Consider the following 14,867-nt stretch of genomic DNA (forward strand, 5'->3'; position numbering starts at 1 on the left):
GTGGGCCTCAGCATGAGTTGAACACAGTGTGAAGAATAAATACAACAATGATGATGATGATGATGATGCCACCAATGATGACAACAACGAAGATGGCAAATATGGCAACTATGATGATGGTGACGATGATGATGAAGATGCAATGAGGACAACGATGATGAAGAGAATAGTGATGATAGTGATGGAAATGATGACAATGATGATGATGGTGATGATAATGCAAACAGCAAGGACAATGGCAATGATGGTTAGAGTGGAACAAACAAGGAAGTAGGAAGATAATGTGATGATTGGTAATGAAACATTTAATAAATGTGAAGGAAAAGAGGATGGAAGTGAAAACATAAAAGAAACAAGCAAACAAAAAAAAAAATCATGTGGATTAGGTATTTGTGTAAAGAAATATTTGGTTGACAGGGCAAAGTGAGCAAGCTGAGGAAACCAGTGCAAACTGAAAAATGCATTACAATAAACGGGAGAAACATGGGGTGACTCCAGAGTAAGTATGTGTGTGTGTAATAGAACACAGAAGGATAAAACAGGGCAAAGGAATATATAAAAGAGTAAAAGGAGAGCTGACAGAAAAGAAATAAGAATGATAAAAGTAAGAGAATACCATTGTGAGAATCACAAAACTGAAAACAGTTGTGTCTGTTCTGATATTAAATGTAGAATGGCTACTGATAACAATTTCAGATATGGAGCTGATACAATGATTCTTTTATTTCACACAAGTCCCTAGATTCTAGTTGTTCACTAAATAACAGGACAGTGGTAATGGATTTCTTGTCTAAAATTACTAGCAGTAGATAATGCCTCATTATCAACACAATGAACAATCAACCACTCAAAAACTTTCTCCAATAACATTAAGAAAATATGCATTGTTATCTGATTATTTGGAGCTTCTCTAGTGTTAAATATTACAATGGCCTACAGTGACAACAACAATATTATACGTACACATATTATTTTTTATGCCTCTCGGTTTGTGTTTACATTTCTGTATTTGTATGTGTGATGTTTGTACATATATACATGCATGCATACATATATACATACGTACTGTGTGTGTGTAATGCAACATGGTTGATAAATAATATCAAAGGTATAAAAAAATATTCAGTATTTAATACTGAGATGTATTTATAAAGATATATTTGTATCACTTATATTTATAAAGCAACACGAGTTAACATATGTGGCCCACACAGAAAGTTGATGCATACTGCTTTTTAAAAACAAATATATTTAGAATTGAAAACAGCAGAAATGCATAAATTTAACCAATGATTCAAACTTAAATTGTTTTTGATAGTTGTATCAATGGGATAAAATATCATCATAATTAATGAAATATGAATTTCATTTAAATGAATTGTGAGTTAATTTGCACAATGATTTGTATCTTTGTGGTACCAGTGCCGACCTGGGACGTAGTCAGTCTACCTGTGCATACCTTCCTTCTTATGACACTTGTGAAGACCTGTTGAGGCAAGTATGTGACACTTGTGAAGACCTGTTGAGGCAAGTGAAAATCAAACCAAATCAAAATAGATGAACATCAATGGAATTTGTATTTTTGTGGTACCAGTGCCGGTGGCACACAAGAAAACCATCCGAACGTGGCCGTAGCCAGTACCGCATCGACTGGCCTCCGTGCTGTGGGCACGTAACAAACACCATCCGGGCACGTAACAAACACCATCCGATCGTGGCCGTTCGCCAGCCTCATCTGGCACTTGTGTCGGTGGCACATAAAAACACCATCCGAGCGTGGCCGTCTGCCAGCCTCGTCTGGCACCTGTGTCGGTGGCACATAAAAAAAAAAACACCATCCGAGCGTGGCCGTTCGCCAGCCTCGTCTGGCACCTGTGTCGGTGGCACATAAAATCACCCACTACACTCTCGGAGTGGTTGGCGTTAGGAAGGGCATCCAGCTGTAGAAACACTGCCAGATCTGACTGGCCTGGTGCAGCCTTCGGGCTCCCCAGACTCCAGTTGAACCGTCCAACCCATGCTAGCATGGAAAGCGGACGTTAAATGAGGATGATGATGATGATGATGATAACACATAAAAAAGTATCCATGCTAGTGACACATAAAAGATACCCATTATACTTTGTGGAGTGGTTGGTATTAGGAAGGGCATCCAGCCATAAAAACCAAGCCAAAATAGATTGGAACCTGGTGCTGCTCTCCAGCTTACCATCCCCAGCCAAACCATCTTACCCATGCTAGCATGGAAAACAGGTGCTAAATAATAGTAGTAGTAATAATAATAATAATGATGATGATGATGATGATGATGATGATGATGGTGGTGGTGGTGGTGGTGGTGGTGGTGGTGGTGGTGTAAAGGATAAATGTTTTTACTCCATTGAAACAGCTGTAGAAAACAAATTATGAATCAATTATATTTTCAGAAATTATGTCTATAGTGGGGTAAAATGAGCTACGACTAATTTCAACAATCTCTTCTCTTTAACTGCACGGTGTATAAATATATCAGGAAGTGAGCCACTCCAGCAGATAATGAAGATGCTACAGAGAATATCTTATGCTGTGTTTTTAGATTTAGTTGAGTTTCGTTAATTTCATATCATATACCATTTCTCCATGATCCTCTTTCATTTGCCCAAGATATTTTAAATTTTTGTTGCCTTTCTGACATCTAAGGATGGATACTGATGTGTATGAGTCTTTTTTCAAAAGTAATTCTGGAGAACTGAAGAGGAAAATTTACCATATTTTGTCCTACTCATTTTGTCCCTCATAAATTTTTCTTTTATATGCTCAAAGAGAATGGAGATAATTTTCTGAAATAGTGTTCTTCATAAGTTATGATGTTTTTGAAGCATTTGGAGAAGGTCATTTACTTAGCTGATATAATCTTTGTCAGGTAGTAAACATTTGTAATACATATTTTTTCTCAAAGTCAAAACTGCAGTAAATATTACTCATCATCCCCCCACCCACCCCCACACACACACACCTACTTTGCAGCAGTTTATTTGACAGCATAGTCTGCAATTCTTTTATTCTCCCAATGCCCTACTCATAACTTTCTATGCATAACATACACCACAAACTTAAATAGTACCTGCTTTTTTCTTTTATTCTTTATCTCACTTAACATTGAACACTTGTACTTATTTCAGGTTGCTATTCACTTCCTCTGTTGTTCATGAAGCAAACAACTTTTTCATCTCTTTCTACTCTCAGTCAATGGACAAGAACATGAAATGTAAAACCTTCTTTTCCTCACTGCAATTAAACTTTTACCTACATTTCTTTAGATTTATTGCTGCCATTGCAAACCCTCACCAATTCCTATGGATTGAAGAATTTTCTTTATTATATTTGGTACTCTACCAATTCTGCTAATTGAATAAATATATAAATGTATAAATATATAAATTGTGATTAAATATGATGAAACATTTTTACTGTTGGTTTTCAGACAAGTTGTGGTGCACCTGAGCACTGTATACAATAATTTCATTATTATTATTATTATTATTATAGAATGGTCATTTTTTTTTTCCAAATAAACATATGCACTATCTATTTTCTCTTCACTCATTTATTACTGTTCTTATTTTATTATGCTAACTCATTCCATTGTCCAGAAATCTTTCATCACACATCTGTGACCTCTTCAGCAACACTTTTCGTTTTCATGTGTTCTTGCTCCACTTACTCTATTCTGTTCTTAGAATAGAGTAAGTGTTGCTGAAGAGGTCACAGATGTGTGACAAAAGATTTCTGGACAACAGACATAAGTTAGAATAAGAACAGTAACAAATGAGTGAAGAATGAATGTATAGAGCATGCGTTTATTTGGTAAAAAAAAAAAAAAAAGTGACCATCCCAAAATACAACAATATCTGTTTCAATACACAATTTCACAACAGGAATCTTGCAAAACGAATTCATAAACATAACATTTTTACTATTCTCATAAAATATTTGATCATTCATCTCTAAGCAAAATATGACCTGAAAATATTAATCATCCATTTATTGTTTATATACACTTTTCCTATTACTAAATAAAACTTAAAGAAAAGGGCCCCCCCCTCTCTCTCTCTCTCTCTCTTCCTGCTCCTTTTCCTTTTTTCCTTTCCCTCTCCACCTTTCTCTTCACCCTCTTTCCCTTCTCTCTCTCTTCTTTCCTCCTTCTCTATCTCAACTTTTTTATTTGCTTCTGTCATTAGACTGCGACCATGCTGGGGCACTGCCTTGGAGAGTTATAGTTGAATGAATCAACCCCAGTACTTTTTTTAATATTTTCTAAGCCTGATACTTATTCTATCAGCCTCTTTTGCCAAACTGCTAAGTCACAGGGACATAAACACACCAACACCAGTTGTCTAGCAGTGGTGGAGGGCAAACACACACAAAGACACAGACACACATAGACATATATACATACATATATATATGTATATATATGTATATATATATATAATATATATATATATATATATATAATATATATATATATATATATATATATATATATATAAGACACAGACACACATAAACATATATACATACATATATATATGTATATATATGTATATATATATATATTATATATATATATATATGTGTGTGTGTGTGTGTATGCAAAAACATTTGAGTATTCACACACGAGGTAAGATATCACTACTGTTAATATCATCTGCATTCAATATTTTTAAATGATAATATTAACCGCAGTAATATTATTGGTTCAGTAGGTCTAATAGTATTTTATAGCTATAAAATTTTATGTTAGTACAAGGCATGAGGATGCGGAAACAGCATCGACCTGTTTAGAAATAGGAGCTAAATTCCTAATTCAACCACTGGAAAGTGGTTTTTCTGTTGTTTTTCTGTTATTTGGTGCTTTCTGGTGGTTGAATTAAGAATTTAGCTCCTATTTCTAAACAGGTTGATGCTGTTTCCGCATCCCAATGCCTTGTGTTAACTTTAAATACATACACACACACACACACAACAGGCTTCTTTCAGTTTCTGTCTACCAAATCCACTCACAAGGCTTTGGTCAAGTCCGATGCTATAATAGAAGACTCTTGCCCAGAACCATATGGTTGGGAAGCAGGCTTCTTACCACACAGCCACTCCTGCACCTATGTATCATTATTTAAAATCTGTCTTCTATATTGGCATGGGTCAGATGGTTTGACTGGATCCAAGTTACAGAGCTGCATCATGTCCCATTGTCTGCTTGGCATGGTTTCTATGGCTGGGTGCTCTTTCCTGATGCCAATCAACACAGATGCATCCCTCAGGTTCTTTGGTATATGTAATTTGCCCCTGAGTTTAAAACGTTTCCCTTCCTTTCTATAAATAGAGCAACATCTTTGTTGTGTTCAAAAAGAAAGTTCTGTGCTATTTCCTGTTTTTGATTTGCTGTTCTTTTTACTAACAATATACGTATTATAATGACTGTTTGAAATGTAAACAATATTTCTCATTTAGAACAAATTGTCATAAAAGGTGCAATTTTGGTGACTATGACATGATTGTAAATTGGTTTTCAAGTCAGCCAGGTAAGTAGGTCATTTCAGTCTCTTTTATTCACTCTTCAATGCTTTATGAGAATATTTTACAGTAAAGTTAAAGCAAGTAATATTGAAATGAAGGAGAAGAAAAGAACAAAAGAAAAAGTGTAGGGGGAGGATGAGAAAAGAAAGAATAAAAAGTTGTATATTATAAATACAGATAGTACCTTTTGGCTATTTTATTCCTTTTATAAGTAATTAGTTTCTGCTCTAGTTTCTAGTTAGTGTCCTGTCGCAAAGCATAATTTAAAAATAAATAAATAGATAAATGAAAAGTAAAAAAATAAACAAACATGACAATGTGTAAGCTAGGGTTTTTCAAGATTTGTATTTATTTACATACAAAATTTGTATTTATTTTCATACAAAAGTAAGGAATGCTAAAGAATAGAGGTAGACTTCTAGCATGGTGGATCTGTAACCCAGTTTTCATTTTCATTTGGGCTTATTTTATCTCTTTTATGCCCTCAGAAAAACATTAGACTCTCAATTTCCTGTATCCATTTAGCATTATTTAAAAGGGCCTTTGTCCTTCTGCAAAATATACCAGTGTCTCCTTTTAGATCAACAAGACTGTCACAAGTTTAGATTCCTAGTGAAAACCATCTCACTTTGCTAATGTGTTGACTAAAGCATGAATAAGGTACAATATCGGTTTAAGTGGCTAACACAATAGAGCAAAGGTAAGGCTCTGACCTTAAGTTAAGTGTATGACTCAAATTTGATTCCCAATTGTAGCAATTCTACTCATATTGCTTCATAAAATCAATTCACCCCCTACATAGGTCCGAGGCTTTATACCTATATATGAAATCAATATTTTCTCCCAAAAGTAGGCTGTGTGTACAGTTGATACAGCAAAGCATTAAACTAAATAAAGCATTTATTTTTGTCACGATACACTATGACTAAATGTTACTGGGGTCAACTGTTATCCCTCTAGGGTCAATAAAATAAGTACTTGCTATTTGCTTGAGTTAATTCATTCATTCTTCAACAAAAATCAGCCTTGTGCCTAAACAAAAGAAAGATTTTCTTCCTAATGGATATGACAAGATTACAGAGATTAAACATCCATCTGTAAACAGTATTCTCATCAAATGATTGCCATATTAAACTATTGCAGGTGTTAGGTAGTGCAACATACTGTGTGACTGATATTATTCAGGCAACTGTCATGAGAATAACAATGATTTTAGTAGACTAGTGTTAGCTATAGGGTTGACAACAATAATATAGAAAACATTAAATATGTTTTTTTTAAAAACTCTTTAAGGGTTGATTGGTTCTTCCTGTTTTTAACAATTTTCATTTTTGTTGCTATTATTGACATATTTACCCCTACATCTATTATCTACTAGCTCTCACATTTACATAATGTTTGAGAGGGCCTTTTTTTTTTACAGTTGACTGCATCTCCTATTACTAACCAGTCAACTAGAGAGGAAGTAACTCTGACAAAGCAAACTGAGGCAATCATAAAATTGTGTCTTGCTAAAAGGCATAGCATAAAGACCAAACCAGTGACTACAAAATTAGTTAACTGACTTCAGTTACACACATTTGCATAATTAGAGAAAATAGATGGTCAAGTTTGTAGGGTACAACACAAACGCAACAAAAAAATCAGGGGCCCACACCTATCACTGGCATTGTGTTGTAAATGTTGATGAGATGCTTAGCTGTTGATGATATTACAGTATGGCATAATTTACCATAGCAAGCAATAGAATTACTAGGTATCTCTTTGGTTTGCATTGCAGAATTTAGAAGGTATCAGTAATGAATGAATGACTGGTTCCAATTCACACAAACTCGTGTGATTTGACAACACACACTCAAATCAGTCTTAAGTTAGTTTTCACATCTACCTATCTATCTATCTATCTATCTATCTATCTATCTATCTATCTATCTATCTATCTGTCTGTCTGTCTGTCTGTCTGTCTGTCTGTCTGTCTACATATATATATACACATATACAGGTATGGCTGTGTAGTAAGAAGCCTGGTTCCCAACCACATGGTTCCAGGTTCATTTCCACGGCATGGCACCTTAGGCAAGTGTCTTCTAATATAGTCTCAGGTTGAGCAAAGCCTTGTGAGTGGATTTGGTAGATAGAAACTGAAAGAAGCTGGTTGTGTATATATATATTTGTATGTACACACACACACACGTGTGTGTATCTATGTGTGTGTGTGTGTGTTTTTGTGTCCATGTTTGTCTTCCACCACTGCTTGACAACTGATTTTGGTGTGTTTACATCTCCCATAACTTAGCAGTTTGGCAAAACAGAACAATAGAATAAGTACCGAGCTTTAAAAAAAAGAAGTCCTGGGGTCAATTTGTTTTACAAAAACCCTTCAAGGCATGGCCCAGCATGGCCACAGTCAGATGACTGAAACAAGTAAAAGATAAAAAGATAAACAATATATGTAGCCTATTGTCTACAAAACAACATCCCACCTATGTTAGAGTGGAAGATTGAATGCTAAACAAAGCATCTACAAATGATGGAGTGGCAGAATCATTAGAGCATTGAATAAAATGCTTTGCAATATTTAATTATGGCATTTTACAAACTGAGTTCTAGTTCTGATGCAGTCAACTTTGTTTTACATCCTGCTGATGTCAACAAAATAAAGTATCAATCAAATACTGAGGTTGGTTGCTATTCATATCATACAGCCTAGACATGAATGGAAGTCTTTTCACTTCTGGTATAGATTTTTATTCTTTGGTTCTTTTATACAGAAATATAGATTGCTAAGTGGATTGAGTACTGAACGACCCGCTAAGAAGTTGGCAGTTCTTATTCTTACATTGTTACTATGTTGTAGTTTGTAGTCTCATTACTTTGCTCTCAATGACTGAGTTCTTAGGAAGTGCAACGTATATCATTGTAAGTAGTTTCAATGTGGATAAATACTGTGCCAAGTTCAATTCTAATCACTGGAAGAGCTACTTGCTACAGGCTGTTGTCCCATCCTGGAGAAGCTTTCATTGACATTTACTTAATGCTATAGCAACTAGAGTTGAGCATTGACTCCCCAGAACCTCTTGATTTTCAAGAAAGTTATTCTTTTACATCCATTTTCTAGATGAGTTCTGTTAGATTACGTTTTAAAATTTCATTATTACTATTATTATTATTATCATTATTATTATTATTATTATCATCATCATTGTTGTTGTTGTTGTTGTGGTTGTTATTATTATTGTTATTATTATTATTATTATTATTATTATTATTATTATTATTATTATTAGTTTCCTTCTTTCTTCAAATTTTCTTCTGTTTCTCGCCGAGTGTTTTCCATACACCTAGGGCAGAGAAGCTCATTGTATGCATTCCCAGATTACACATGCAAATTCACTGGTAAAATATGTATTTAAAAAATTAATAAATAAATAAATTCATGAATGGATGTTGTTTTCACAGTGATAATGCTCTTCTCAGTACATAAATTGTTCCAGTTAACATGATTTTTTGCACTTCCTGTAGGGATGGTAACCCTGGTATCATTTTCAAATAGGTTTCAGTACCTTTTTTTATCATTCCTAGAGATCCTACAATCACTGGTACTGTAGTCGCCTTGAGATGCCACACTTTTTCAATTTCTATTAGCAAGTCTTTAAATTTACTGATCTTGTCAAATTCGTTTGCCACTATATTGTGATTGCAAGGAATACTCATGTCAATTAATAAACACACCTTTTTTGTTTGATCTTTTAGAATAATATCCAGTTTATTAGCTTTTATAGTTTTGTCGTTATGTACGGGCAAGTTCCAGAGAATCGATACATTTTCTCCCTCAGTCACAGCTTCAGGAGGGTGTTTATACCATTTGTCAGCGGTTTTGATTTTATAATGCCGACATATTGTCCAGTGTAAATACTAGCCGACTCTGTCATGTCTTGCTTTATATTCTGCAGGTGCTAAGACTCTACACCCTGAGATTAGGTGGTCTATAGTTTCAATCTCGTACAGAATCGGCATTTTGGGTCAGCTCCATTTTTTTATCACATTGGCTTGGTAGTTCCGGGTTAATAAGCTTTGGTCTTGAGCAGCTAATATGAAACTTTCACTCTCTGCTTTTAGCCCTGAGCTTCGTAACCATTGGTGTTTATTATTATTATTATTATTATTTATTATTATTATTATTATTATTATTGGTGTTGTAATTTTGCTTTCTTTTTGAGCAAATTTTGACATTTGTATATCAAAGGAATATTAATCATATGGTTCAATGCTATTTTTATTGCTAACTGTAGCATGAGATTAGTATCTAATTTTAGTAAAATAAAATGAGCAGTTAATAAAATGGTAGAGTGAAATTAAAAGGGAATTTAGCTGCTACTTCTACCAGGTTGCATGGCTGCATAAGGCTCTTTCATTGAAGAACAACAGACTTTAAACTCATGACCAATCTTATAAGTAATTTTCACTATAGTGCATATTTTATAGATAAATTGGTGAAAGAGTTATTTAGCCCAAATCAGCAAAAAAAAACCCCAGTTGCCTGACCTTTTTATTACTGAGTTTGAGTAGTATTATAGGAAGGATATATCTTGTACAATTTAATGTTAGATAGGAGCATTCAAATCATCACATGTTTCTCTTGCTTGTTTTGATATTATTCAACATTTGGACTGCTGTTTCATTTGAGAAGATAGCTAGGATTGCTTTTGTAAGAATTTTAGCATCAAATTTTTTGAGAATTCTGTTTCACACTTTCACCTGTTCAAAGTCAGAATGTTTATTCACATTTATGTACAATTTCTTTTAAATCAAGCTCTAAATACAGTTTGCATTCAAATAGGATTGGATTGGAAGTTAACTAACTATATTACTAGATCATAAAATCCAACTACACAAACACATCTAATTTCAAATTTGAGATTCATTAGGGTATTTTATAAACTGTATTGATTTCTTTAACTTCAAAAGAAAACTGTTCTGTTGTTGCCCCTGAAACTTCTATAAATAGTTTTGCATGTTAAAGGTTCTGCGAACGGTATCTTCAAAAAATTTCTTTGATTTTGTGAAGATTTTGAAACATACTTTCTAAATCTCCTTGAAATATTTTTTGTTTTTTATCTTTTACTTGTTTCATTCATTTAATTGTGGCCATGCTGGGGCACTGACTTGAATTTTTAGCCAAATGAATCGACCCCAGTACTTCTTTTTTAAGCCTGGTATTTATTCCATCAGTCTCTTTTACTGAACCACTAAGTTATAGGGATGCAAACACATCAACAGCGGTTGTCAAACGGTGGGGGGGGGAACAAAAACAAACACAAAGACACACACACTTAGATATACATGCATACATACATACATACACACATATAAACATATATATATATACAAATATATACATATATATATGTACATATATATGTTATTTATAGGCGGCAAGCTGGCAGAAACGTTAGCGCGCCGGACGAAATGCATAGCCGTATTTCGTCTGTCGTTACATTCTGAGTTCAAATTCCACCGAGGTTGACTTTGCCTTTCATCCTCTCGGGGTCGATAAATAAAGTACCAGTTTCGCACTGGATCGATGTAGTCAACTCAATCCCTTTCTCTGTCCTTGTTTGTCCCCTCTATGTTTAGCCCCTTGTGGGTAGTAAAGAAATATATATATGTTATTTAGAGATAGTAGTCCCCTTCATCCCACCATATAAAAGAATTTTAATTTTTTACTTACTACTCATTTCTCTGCTACATGTGTTTCTTGAAGTTCTTTTACAGTTCCTTAAGCATGCAGTGTTTTACAGGAACATTTCTTGAAATGTAACCCCAATCATCAGGCCTCTAAATAACTTTATCATAGTTCGATACCAAATACTATATTTTAATTTTAACAGATAAGTATGCGTATGTGTAAATAGGTTCGCCAGACCTTACTGTGCAAAAAAAAATTAATAAAAAAAACATGGTATGGTGATCTCATATCAAAATAAACAGTGCATGACCTTGCAGATGGAGCCCAGTTAGAATTTTCTTCTGGTCGAGTAGCCCATCCCACTCAAAAGCCCCTGAATAAGGATTGTTTAAGGATGTTGAACGAACCACCCATGTTTCCGAAGGTGAATTATCCAAACCTCTAAGAATTCCTCTCAACACATGCCTATGATGATCCCCCACTACTTCTGGGACATGGTCAACTGATTAAGGTCAAACAGCTGACAAGCAAATCTGTGGTATTGAGCAGAATATTTTCTGTAGCCCATCTTTTATACCAAGACAAAACAATGTACATGATAACACTTCCAATCAGTTAAGATCAGAAGCCATGAGAATCACTGTCTGGTATTGCATCACGGCATTTCATTATCATCATCATCATCATCATCACCACCACCACCACCACCACCACCATCATCATCATCATCACCATCATCATTCAGGTCACTGCTTGGAATTGAACTTGGAATCTTGGGGTTAGTAGCTCACACTTTTAACCACTACGCCATATTCCCAGGCAACTAACCCCAAGATTCCGAGTTCGATTCCAGGCAGTGACCCGAATAATAATAATAATGATAATATCGAAAAATATCTTAGGAATGAGAATCCAGGCTCGAAATTTCCCCAAGACACCTGATGAAGGCTGGAAAGTATATCAGCCGAAACATTGTGTTAACAACAAACAAGATGAGGACAAATATCTGTCAAATGTAAATAGTGTAAATAATGTACATAATTCCTCATCTCTTAAATATAGAACTGTTACATGGTGTGTGTCACAACAGCAGTTTTTTTTTTTTTGTATGAACATTTTGCATTATATAGTTCAGAGATGGATGACATAGAAAGCAGACATGCTGCCAGGCCATGCTGCTTTGCGCAGGATTGGAAAGGTGAAACATCAACAGGGCACTTCTGGAGAACAGATGAATTGATTTTTTGTGCCTTTATTCAGCGATACACACATACATATAGCTCAGTGGTGCACAGGATGGTAACATGAAGCATCAACAGGGCGCCATCAAAAATTTTAATGTTCTTCCCAATTCCTCTGCCAAATTGGACAAAAAGGTTTTCATGAAATATTATATGCTACTTATAATGCATAAGTAGTGTCAATATTTTATCATCAGAAAATGGCCTAAAATAAAGATAAAGCCTAGTGCAGTGTACTCAAATCTGCATTTTGGTGGGGCCCATAGTTGGCATCGGAAATTTTTTTAGTCAACAACAATTCATGGAGCCTGATTAATGTTTGTTGAAAATTTGGAGGAAAGCAACTGGATACTTTTCAAGTTATGAGCCTTAATGCTGCAAAAATGCTTTTAAAATGCAGTTTATTTGCCCCTGGGCCCGTATTAGGCAAGAAGTTGAAAATTTTTTGGGCCCATGACACTCCATGGATCCTATGTAATGCATGTGTAAAACTTCATTAAAACCAGTTGTGTGGATCTCAAGTTATAACGACATGACAAACATACAGACGCACATCCTGTGTTTTATATATATATAGATAGATATACGACAGGCTTCTTTCAGTTTCTGTCTATCAAATCCACTCACAAGTCTTTGGTTAGCCCAAGGCTATAGTAGATGACTCTTGATCAAGGTATCACACAGTGGGACTGAACCCCAAATCATGTGGTTGGGAAGCAAGCTTCTTACCACACAGCCACACCTATGCAGAATTTTTCTCTTTAATCAATATTATGTCAATAGATTTTTCAAAAACCTGTTGTAATATGTGATTTAAAACTACGTTTATTCGGGTGGTATGAAAAATCCAGGAAAAACAAATTTACTGGGCTGTACAGAATCATTTAGTTGAGGAAAATTATGTTCTATGCTTTTCATATCTAAAGATAGTCTGATTTCACATAAGCATTAAGCAAGCCTTTTAAGTACTTGGCCACAACTCAACCATTGTACATAAACCATTATAAACTGATTCAACACCACATAAAAATAAATTAAATTTTCATTTAAACAAGCCCTTGACAGCAACCAGATTGACTATACGTATCTTTGTCACGACTCTTGTCACAAGCTTGAAACCTTTAAATCTTACTTTTGCATGCAGTATTTCCTGTTGTATAATACAAGTGAATGAAATAAGAGATATGACCAACAACTTGCTTCTGACTAATTCACTTATCTACTCTATGACTGTGTCCTTATGAAACTCATCAAATAAAACAGGTGCACGTATAACAAGAGCTTCTTTAGTTACCTTACTGTCTCTTAGTGATTTTCAACTGTTACCATTGTATATGAAATAAATAAAACTTGCAGTTAGAAACAGAAAGTTTTAATTATTTCATATACTGTTAAAAATTTGAATAAGCTTAATTGGCAATCTACTTTAGCATCATCATCATCATCATCATCATCATGTTGTTTAACATCCGTTTTCTATGTTGGCATGGATTAGACAGTTTGACTGGAGTTGATAAGACAGAGAGTTGCGCCCGAGAGTTGGTGTGGTTTCTACAGTTGGGTGCCCATCCTGATGCCAACCTTTCTACAAAGTGTACTGGGAGTCTTCTACACCTGGCACAGGTGTTTTTTACATGTCACCAGCATGGGTGCCTTTTGTGTATCACCAGCTCCAGCCACAACCATGATTTCACTTACCTTGACATATTTTCTCAAGCACAGCAAATCACCAGAAGTCTCAGTCATTTGTCATCACTTCCATGAAACTCAACTGCCAAAGATCATATTTCACCACCTAGGCTTTTATTTTTCACAGGTGATTGGGGCTAGTGCCAAAAGGCTCTTTTACATCCAGCTTCTACTCACATCTAGCTGCTTACATAATATGCAAAAGAACTTATCCCCAACTAGCAGCATAGCCCAGCATTGCCCGGGTATGTAAGAGCCCCTGGAGCAGACATGATGCTCGCTGTGAATTTTAAAAAAATTCCTGCCAATTTGTGAAAGATATTGTCGAAAATATGTTATCTTGAATTTGAACGCGATTTCCCAAAATGGCATGATTTTATCGATTTTTTCTGATGGTAAGGTATTGCATGGAAAACTAACGTCAGAATTAAGTTTCTTAGGGTAACATTAAGCTTCACCATGAGTTTGGTCAAAATCGATTGCAAGTTGCGAAAACTATAACAGAAAATGTGTTGCAAATAAAAAGCTTAGATTCTCGACCCCATGTCGAATTTATCAATTGTTTTCAGAACTGGAGGAACTTTTCAAAATTTTCGCTGCGTTAGTTTTGAATTATGACATTGGGCTATGTGTGTGTTAAGTTTCATCAGAATCGGTTGAAAGCCGTGGTCAGTGTGAGGGTACAAACT

General features: G+C 34.9%; 1 long non-coding RNA gene across 1 annotated transcript in view; it reads left to right on the forward strand.

The window, feature by feature from the left end:
* LOC118762133 overlaps window positions 1-12,544 on the forward strand; it is a 73,555-nt gene extending 61,011 nt beyond the window's left edge. Inside the window, exons 3-4 of the long non-coding RNA XR_004997910.1 lie at window positions 5,494-5,564; window positions 12,386-12,544. This is a non-coding gene — a long non-coding RNA (uncharacterized LOC118762133). The remainder of the gene's footprint in view (window positions 1-5,493; window positions 5,565-12,385) is intronic.
* The last annotated feature ends 2,323 nt before the right edge of the window (window positions 12,545-14,867 follow it).

Source organism: Octopus sinensis, linkage group LG2, assembly GCF_006345805.1.
Source record: "Octopus sinensis linkage group LG2, ASM634580v1, whole genome shotgun sequence".
Lineage (NCBI taxonomy): Eukaryota > Metazoa > Mollusca > Cephalopoda > Octopoda > Octopodidae > Octopus > Octopus sinensis.